At 39.8% G+C, this 8,329-nt stretch overlaps 1 long non-coding RNA gene across 1 annotated transcript; it reads left to right on the top strand.

The window, feature by feature from the left end:
• Positions 1-4,678: 4,678 nt before the first annotated feature.
• LOC104968092 (uncharacterized) lies at positions 4,679-6,520 on the top strand. The gene is made up of 2 exons (XR_800784.1): positions 4,679-4,963; positions 5,980-6,520. It is a non-coding gene; the product is annotated as an uncharacterized lncRNA (long non-coding RNA).
• The last annotated feature ends 1,809 nt before the right edge of the window (positions 6,521-8,329 follow it).

Genomic DNA, 8,329 nt, shown 5'->3' with positions numbered 1-8,329 from the left:
CCACACAGAGCAAAACGGAAAAAAGACCAGTCAGGCTCCTCCGTCTGCCCGTGCTCAGGATGCACCTGCCTAAAAAAGACACCAGCCACCTCTAGGCGTGTCAGTAGAGGGCGTCACCTAGGAGATTCTCCCACTGAGAGGGTGTCACCGTGGAAATGATGCCAGCAGCAGAGCGTTGTTGTGGAGAGGCTAATGTCTTTGAAATCTTGAAGGAGTTTTTCTTTCATGAAGGCAAAGGGTATAATGGAAAGGGTATATGCACCCTGCACAGTGTGTACACGCAGGATAAAGCCACCATTGCCCTGAGCGCTTCTCTACAAGTTGAGTGCTACTGAGTGCTCCATGAAGCTCTATGTCTTGCTCCCTCTCTATGGGTTAATCCTGCTTTCTATTGGTGGCACCACGTCACTTTCACAAAGAGGATTTCAGAATTAAAATGAACAGGAGCGGAGATGAGCTCTGCGAAGAGAGCAGCACATTTTCACAGCAAGACCATTACTGTGGTGGGTTATTTTTATCCATCTGAGTGGGCTCCATTAAACCAAATACATGCAGCAAACCTAGCATTTCTGCAATTATTTGGGAAGAGTTTTTTAGGTACCACTCTTAAATTATACACTTTGTGCAGACCTCACAGAAAACGGGGGTGTCCAATCCATTGCTGAGTGAAACTGAGGCTTTGCAATGAGCTTATGTAAAAACCACCACAGAGGCCGAGGTTAGCCCCACATGCTAATACAATGTACCTTGACGCTGCTAAGTGAAGCTTGCACCAACGTGTCAGTGTTACATAATCAAAAGAGTACACCCATGTTTTTTCTTTCAGCACCACCCTGTTGCACCCATGTCAATGGTTTCTTTCTAACATCAGTCATGAATGTTAACGTCTGCCTTTGTGGGATGTACAAACAGTAGGGAATATATAATAAATGCATTTACTGATTCAAAATTCATGTTTCTTCTGTGCAACTTGTCCACAGTTTAGCTAATGGAAAGGATTCCCCTCCACATTCACAGAGGTGTCTGTAACCCTGCTTAAAGGGATCACCTCCAGGTGACAGACTGTTTGTGACAGTTGCTACGTTAAGATGGAAAATCCTCTTAGGCCAGCCCTCTGAGGTTCCCCACTTCCCCCACTTAGAACTATCTTGAACACATGCTAACGGAAACCCCTCACCAACACAATGCAGATAACAGATCAGGATTTACTAACATGGAGACACTCTAAAGTAGCCTATATAGCACAGACGGATAGACAAACTCCTGCTCCGAGGGTGGACAATTGCTGCTGTTGTACCTTAAAATCACGTTATCAATGGCATTAAATGCTTAGTGTCTCATGAACTCAAAGGGATGGGAGCACACTAATTTCTTATATGCATGTCGTCAGGTGGTGCACGGTTCTTCCACTCATTCAATTCAATGTATCATAATAAATGTCATGTGCAGTGTGGATAGTCATTGGCTGCGACAAATCAGAGTCATGCGATTGAACACATGGGTAACCATTGCCAACAAAGGAGCAATCCTTAATTGTGAATGACCCCTGCAGAAACCTCAGGTCAGATGATCTAAAACTACAGTAGACTTGAAATCAATTTCACGTCAAACTCTAATAAAGCAGAGTAATCAGCTAGAACTACAGCTAAGTGACTAAAACCCCTTTCTATTATGTAATGAATTAAAATACAGGTATAATGTCCTGAAAGCTTGTTGTGGGCGATGTAGAGAGTAAGAGAAGTAGCTATGAGCTGTGCAGGAGACAGAATAACAGTATTTAAGTCAAACTTGATCTAACACATCAAGATTAGTTCACTCGTCATGTAAAGCCTGAAGAGATCAGTTATATAATGTAATCTGTGGCTTTGGTAAGAGCTATGTAAAGTCAGAGAAACTATAAAGGGCAGCCTGAGCTACAAAAAAACCCCCGGGCAAAAATGTGAAGCTGGTCCATCGCCACCTATCTCGGTGAACGTATGGGCTTCCCTGTATTCACCATTAGGTACAAAGCACACAAAAGACTGCATGGCAGCCTTATTTACAGAGAGAGAACATCAAGTACTCTAGCATGTGAGAGAGTTTGATTAAATACAATATATGTAAGGTAGAAATATGTAAACTAGCGTAAATAAAGTCTTAAAAATGTATTTGGGCTGTTCTAAAAGACAGCTTGTCGCAGTTTCAATGTTTTACACAATCCTCTCCTCCACAACTTCTTGTCTGGTGTCTGGTTTGCAGCCAATTACAAGAACCAGCCTTCTTAAATATATTATTGAGTCTGCTGGTGTCACCAGCTCCAATGCTGCAACCCTAGCAGATTGCAAGGACTACTTCTTCTCCTGATAGAAGATTTCCAACATCATGCTGCACAAGTTAATGGGTCTCAAGAAAATAGGCTGTTCATACTCTTTCCTTTGTGATGGCTGTTCTATTTAAGTGCCCTCATAACCCACAAACTGACAGTCTAAAATTGAATGCATCCTTAAATAATGTTTAAGTGAACATGTGAACACTTTTTTTTTTCCATTTAGCTGCTGCAGTTTCAGGGTCCTTGTATTGTCCATGTTAGCTCACTGGCACACTCTCATGGCTTACTGGATCAACACATGTGCTCTGGCTATTCTGCCTGAAACCTGTGATCTGAGATCTTAACTGTCACACACTGACATCTAGTGGATGCAATGTCTTATTGCCCAAAACACGGTTATCATTTCCTGATTAAGGGATTTCTTTAGGTGCAGATGTAGACTTGTTCTGCACAGATTTACTGTATACTGATGTATTTGTCAACTTGCTGAACATTAACCCAGATCTATTTCTTATCCTTGGACAGCAACTTTGAAATACTATAAGTGACTACCACATAAATATATTGCATTTTTTGTTAACTATTTAATTTAAATCACCACAAAGTGCTAAATTCTTCAATTTTAATGATCAACTCAAAACAATTGGATGGACACTGTGTCAAATGGTGTCAAAACAGTGATTCATAGTCTAGTGATTTGTATCCTTTCAATTGTTTGCCTATTTGAAACACTGCCAACTTTTGTCTAGTGGTAGTATCTTATTTATTCAAATGGATACGCTTGTTTCTCATTCAGAGTGAGCTCCTTAAAAGCAAGGCAGTGAAATGAGATACAAAAGGAGTTAATGTTTGTGTGGGAACAGTCTGAACTTTTGGCTGCCTGTCAATTTCTGGCAGTGAAAACTAAGTAGGTCCAGACGCTAAAAGCTCCTTACACAACTCCAATTCTTTTTTAAACAGGAAATTCACAAGACATGATTTTCTGGAAATGATCCAAAATGGAGAAAAAGGTTAAAGCAACACGCAGAGGAAATACATTGATAGTCATTTCCAACTTAACAGGCATGTTTCAGTCAAATATTGCAGAATTCTCAGCTATTTTGACTCATACTTCTAGGAATGTTGCATTGAAAGTTTGGAATGTGCCACGGGTACAAGAAAGTGTAAGCCATGACCAAGCATGGTGGTAATTAGTCATAAGGTCTTATATCAAAGGTATAGTGTTGATTTATGAGTTAGTTCTAAATCTGTGCTATTATCCTTCCAGTGATCTCTTGGCAACTGGTTGCAACCTTAACTGGAGACTCGTCAGAAACTGTGCTGAGCCTCAGGGGAAGTGAAGTCATGACGGATAGAACAGCACTGCCATTTTGCTCTGCTCATTGGGGAATTTTCTGGAAACTCCGCTCTGGCATGTTTACAAACTGGAAATCCCTAGACTTTATTTTCCCTTCAAAAGGTATTGTCCTGACAGGTTAACAAAGAGTGGATCCTGGTGAAGGAACAGGTCTGAGCGAACTCACCCAGGTATGTGCGTGACCAAAATGAAACATGAATAAACCTCATGCTCAATCACCCTTCAGCTGTGAGTCACTGAGACAATTTCTACGGTTAGTGCGTCAAACATATTGCTCAATACTTAATTTGTCCAGAAATATTAACCTTGATTAACCTTGATCAAATGAGATACAATCTTATGACTGGATACAAAATGAGGATGTAAAAGCACGAGGTAGATTTCATGAGAGACCAATGGCTCCATCCTCTTACCAGTGGGACGAAGAGCCATGGAAAAGTATTTCTATTTGAGTGTATTCAAAGATATTACTATCATGAGATTCCATTTCAACAACTACGCTTTTTAGTGGATTTTTATAAACATTTATTGTCCCAAGAGTATACATCCTACTGACAAAGGTGACCCCCTGACCTTTGTGCAGCTTCTTCCAGAGGTCACAAAAGGATGTTACAACTTTTGCGTTATTATCCCACCCCCAGATACAATAGAGTGTTATGACATTTTGTGGAGTAGTAGCAGACTCAGGCTTTCTGAAGGGCAAAACATATTAACATTTTCATAATGAGTACTTTTACTTTTGGTACTTTAAGTATATTTTGATGCTGATACTTTTATACTTCTACTTGAGTAACATTTTGAATGCAGGATTTAACAGAATATCCTGCACTGTGGTACTTTTACTCGAAAATATAAGTAGCCTACTTATCCCACCTCTGATTAACATGCATTAATACATATAATTCAGTATGCTGTGGCAGGTTTGTGTAAACTAAAATGACAAAATAAAACGATGAAACCTCTGATAGCTCCATTAAAGATTGAAATGGGCTTGACCAACCTTAGGGGAACTCCCACCGGTCTTTAGTGTGACATTCAGGAAATGCTAATACTTAATGGTGAGGTCATTGATACCTCAGTGCTTGATACACGGCAGAGAGGAGGCACATAGCAGCAGTAGGGATTCAACTGCCGTTGGATGAGGAGTTTATCGGCGTATGAAGAAGGAAACGATATAATTTTTTTACCGACATTATTCAGCGGGTCTCTCTGATGCTTCGCTGTTTGTTGCTGTTTATTCATCCTACCAAAAGAGAAGGAAAAATAAAACACTACATTTTAAATCAGCCGAACTTCTGGTAAGTTCTTATACTAACTAAAACAGCAGGTCTCGTTTTAGTATGGTACCGATTAAATGACAACATCGTAATTTAAATTCTCGCTACGACATGTTGTTTTGTATTATGGTTTCGTTTCCACAGCCATGTGCTATGATCAGACTATGATGTGATGCTGCTGTGATTAGTGACTCGAGATTTTAGTCGACTTTGTGTACTGTAAAGTGCAGAACAAAACTGCCAAAACTCTTGTTACAATTGTTTCAGAGGCGGATATTTGATAAATAACAGTTACTGACTCCTCTGATGTTTTTAAGAATAATCAGAGTCGTGTGAATTTGACATACGAATATTGAATAGTAGGTTACTGGCAGTCATTTTTTAGACCTTTTTTTGAACGCAAGATTGGAGTGCAGTAAATTACTGCACTCCAATCCTGCTGTCAAAATCTGATAAGACCCACTTTGAGTTGCTTTTCAACCTAATGTGCTATTTCCTGTTTCTGTGGTCGTTTCCTTGTGTGATACGCTTTCTCCATAAACACATCCTTTCTAAAAAATCCTCTAACAATTCCTGTACTTAAAAATCATTGAGTGAATTAACATATTGTAGTAGATGTTATCCAAAAATATTAGCTGAAACGTATATGTATGACTATTGACTACTTTTGAAAAATGTGAATATATTACATTACATTACATTTAGCTGACGCTTTTATCCAAAGCGACTCACAATAAGTACATTCGACCAGGAAGACACAACCTTGAAGAAAACAGAATCATATAAGTACATCAGGTTTCATAGAGCCAACAATTTCAAGTGCTACTCAACTGGCTATAGATAAGCCATTCCTTTATTAGTATACAAGTGCTCTGTTAGCAGTTCTTTGTTAGTAATTCTATCGCTCGAAGTATATATATATATCTATTCAGAGTTAAAACACCTCCTAAAATCCCCTTAAATCTATAATATCAAATACTGTGTTGTGAGTGTAAGTGTTATAATCCTAAAAACTGATCATTCTTTTTCTTTTGCAGACAGCCTTTACAACAGGAGCCATGGTGGCAGCAGTCCTTAAATTGTATTTTATTGGAACGGCTCTGAGTGTCCTTGCTGTCTTTTATGTCATCGTGGACTCCTTTGGTGGTCTGATGTACGTCCAGGACGATCACTACACAACAGACCAGCAGACACAGAGACAGATCTCTTCGGATCAGCAGACACAGAGACAGATCTCCTCAGGCCACAACAGGAAACGATCACCTGTCACCAAAAACATTGACTAATAAGGAGAACCTTGAGGTCACAATGAAGTTTTGTGGCAATGATTGTCCAATCGCTGTGGATTATAAATATCCTGCTTCCATTCCTAAGTATGGACATTATGATAATGTCTAACCTACAGGACGTGTACTGGATTAGACACTTGTCTTTGTTAGAGCAGCTCTACAACCAATGATACATGTAACGGTACTACTGAACAATGATTTGCACTAAAAATTAGAGTTTGTATATTTATTATGTGAAATTTAAGAGTTGTTTTTTTTTTCAAATAAAGTCATTTTTAAATGTTTGAAATGTTGCAATGACTACACACTACAAAATTAAACTGTCTTAGAATGCCTACTAGAGTTTGTTGTAATGTAGCCAATCAAAGATAAAACCATTTCAGCAGTGATTAGGAACTACAAGTTGAGCCTTGCAATATGGCTAAAGGGCAGAATACAATAAAATATACCTTTATTACAAGCAGGAACAAGTGTGCAGAACATAGAGTAGTTATATCAAGTTGAAAAACTTGTCCAGTCATGTTTGTTTGTTTTGATTCAACAAATACGCAATATCTCTGGTCTCAAGACAGTTCATGAACTCCAGTAGACAAGTAAAGCAGCCATAACACCAGCTCTGCCTGATTTAGAAAGCCCCCTTTAAATGTAAACGTGCAAAAAATGGCCAAAGAGCTGACAACTTGTCGGGAAAGAAAATCTACTTTCCAGAAACGTTGAGGCATACAAAAAAGCGATGTATTGCGCCAATAATAACAATTCTATAGGGATTATATGGGTCCTCGGCTCAGACGTCAGTGCTCAGGCCCTAAAAATGTGAGGCTTTTCAAAAAGAGGTCTTTACCCCATGTCATTAGCTGATTGTGCAACAGGAGCCCTGTGAGTAGAGTCTGGATCATTGTTCCTGCAGTCTATGATTAACAATGAATCAAATAGATGAATCTGTGCATTGTGAAAAAGATGAAGCCAAAGAAAATACCAATGTGTATACCTCAGAAGCATCAATCTCATTAGCCCTGGACAGGCTCCAGTACGTCCAGAACTCTGCAGCCAGGCTCCTCACCCACACTAAGCCCTGGCAACACATTACCCCCACCCTCATCCACCTTCACTGGCTCCCGGTCAAGTCACGCATCCAGTACAAACTCCTCCTGCTAACTTACAAATCTCTCCACTACCTAGCCCCTGCATACATCTCTGACCTCCTTCAGCCCTACACCCCCTCTCGTCAACTGCGGTCCTCCGTCAACGGGCTGCTCTCCATCCAGCCCTCCAAGCTAAAAACCTTTGGCAACAGGGCTTTCAGTGTTGCAGCCCCCACCCTCTGGAATGCTCTCCCCACTGCTATCACGAAATGCCGACTCTCTGGACACTTTAAAAAAAAAACTCAAACACCTTCTGTTCACCCGGACCTTTGGCCTCAGCTAAAATGCAGTACCCAGCAACCGGTTATTATAATTTTTTTCTAACCTGTGTATCCTTGTGACTATTATTATTTTGTTGTTTTGTTTCCCATTGTGAAGCGTCCTTGGATCTCTTGAAAGGCGCTATAAAAATTAAATTATTATTATTACGCCAATCTTGATTGGCTGTTGATGTTGATGGCCACGTTAGGGAATCCACCAAACCTTAAAATAGCTTGTGCGCGCCATTCAAAAATAAGCACCTCTTCTCGCTTCGTATCAGCAAGAAGGGTTGTCTGGTGAGACATCTCCCTCATGCTACTGTTCTCATTAATAGCCTTTGTTCAATGTCTCACTATGGGATATGGAGACTTCCATACTGTCAGACATTCTTATCTCAAACAACCACCAGTAATGAGACGGATGCTTCTGAGGTATACGCATCCCATAATGAGATATCGAAACGAATGCTATATGAATGAGAACATCAGTGACATCTGGCCCTCTGGAACATTTTAGCCTATTTTAACTTGTGTTTTAATTGACTGTATGGTTCAGTCTCATTGTCCTCATCAGACCCAGCTATTATACTCATGAGCTGGTGAAAGGAAAGTGAATACTTTACTTTCATTACATTCATCATGTTAAGCATCTTAAAACAAACTCCTCAAGTTGAACTATGTTCATCACCTCTCTTC

Source organism: Notothenia coriiceps, unplaced genomic scaffold (genome assembly GCF_000735185.1).
Source record: "Notothenia coriiceps isolate Sejong01 unplaced genomic scaffold, NC01 NC01_scaffold00038212, whole genome shotgun sequence".
Classification (NCBI taxonomy): Eukaryota; Metazoa; Chordata; class Actinopteri; order Perciformes; family Nototheniidae; genus Notothenia; species Notothenia coriiceps.
This window is presented reverse-complemented; position numbering and strand designations above follow the sequence as displayed.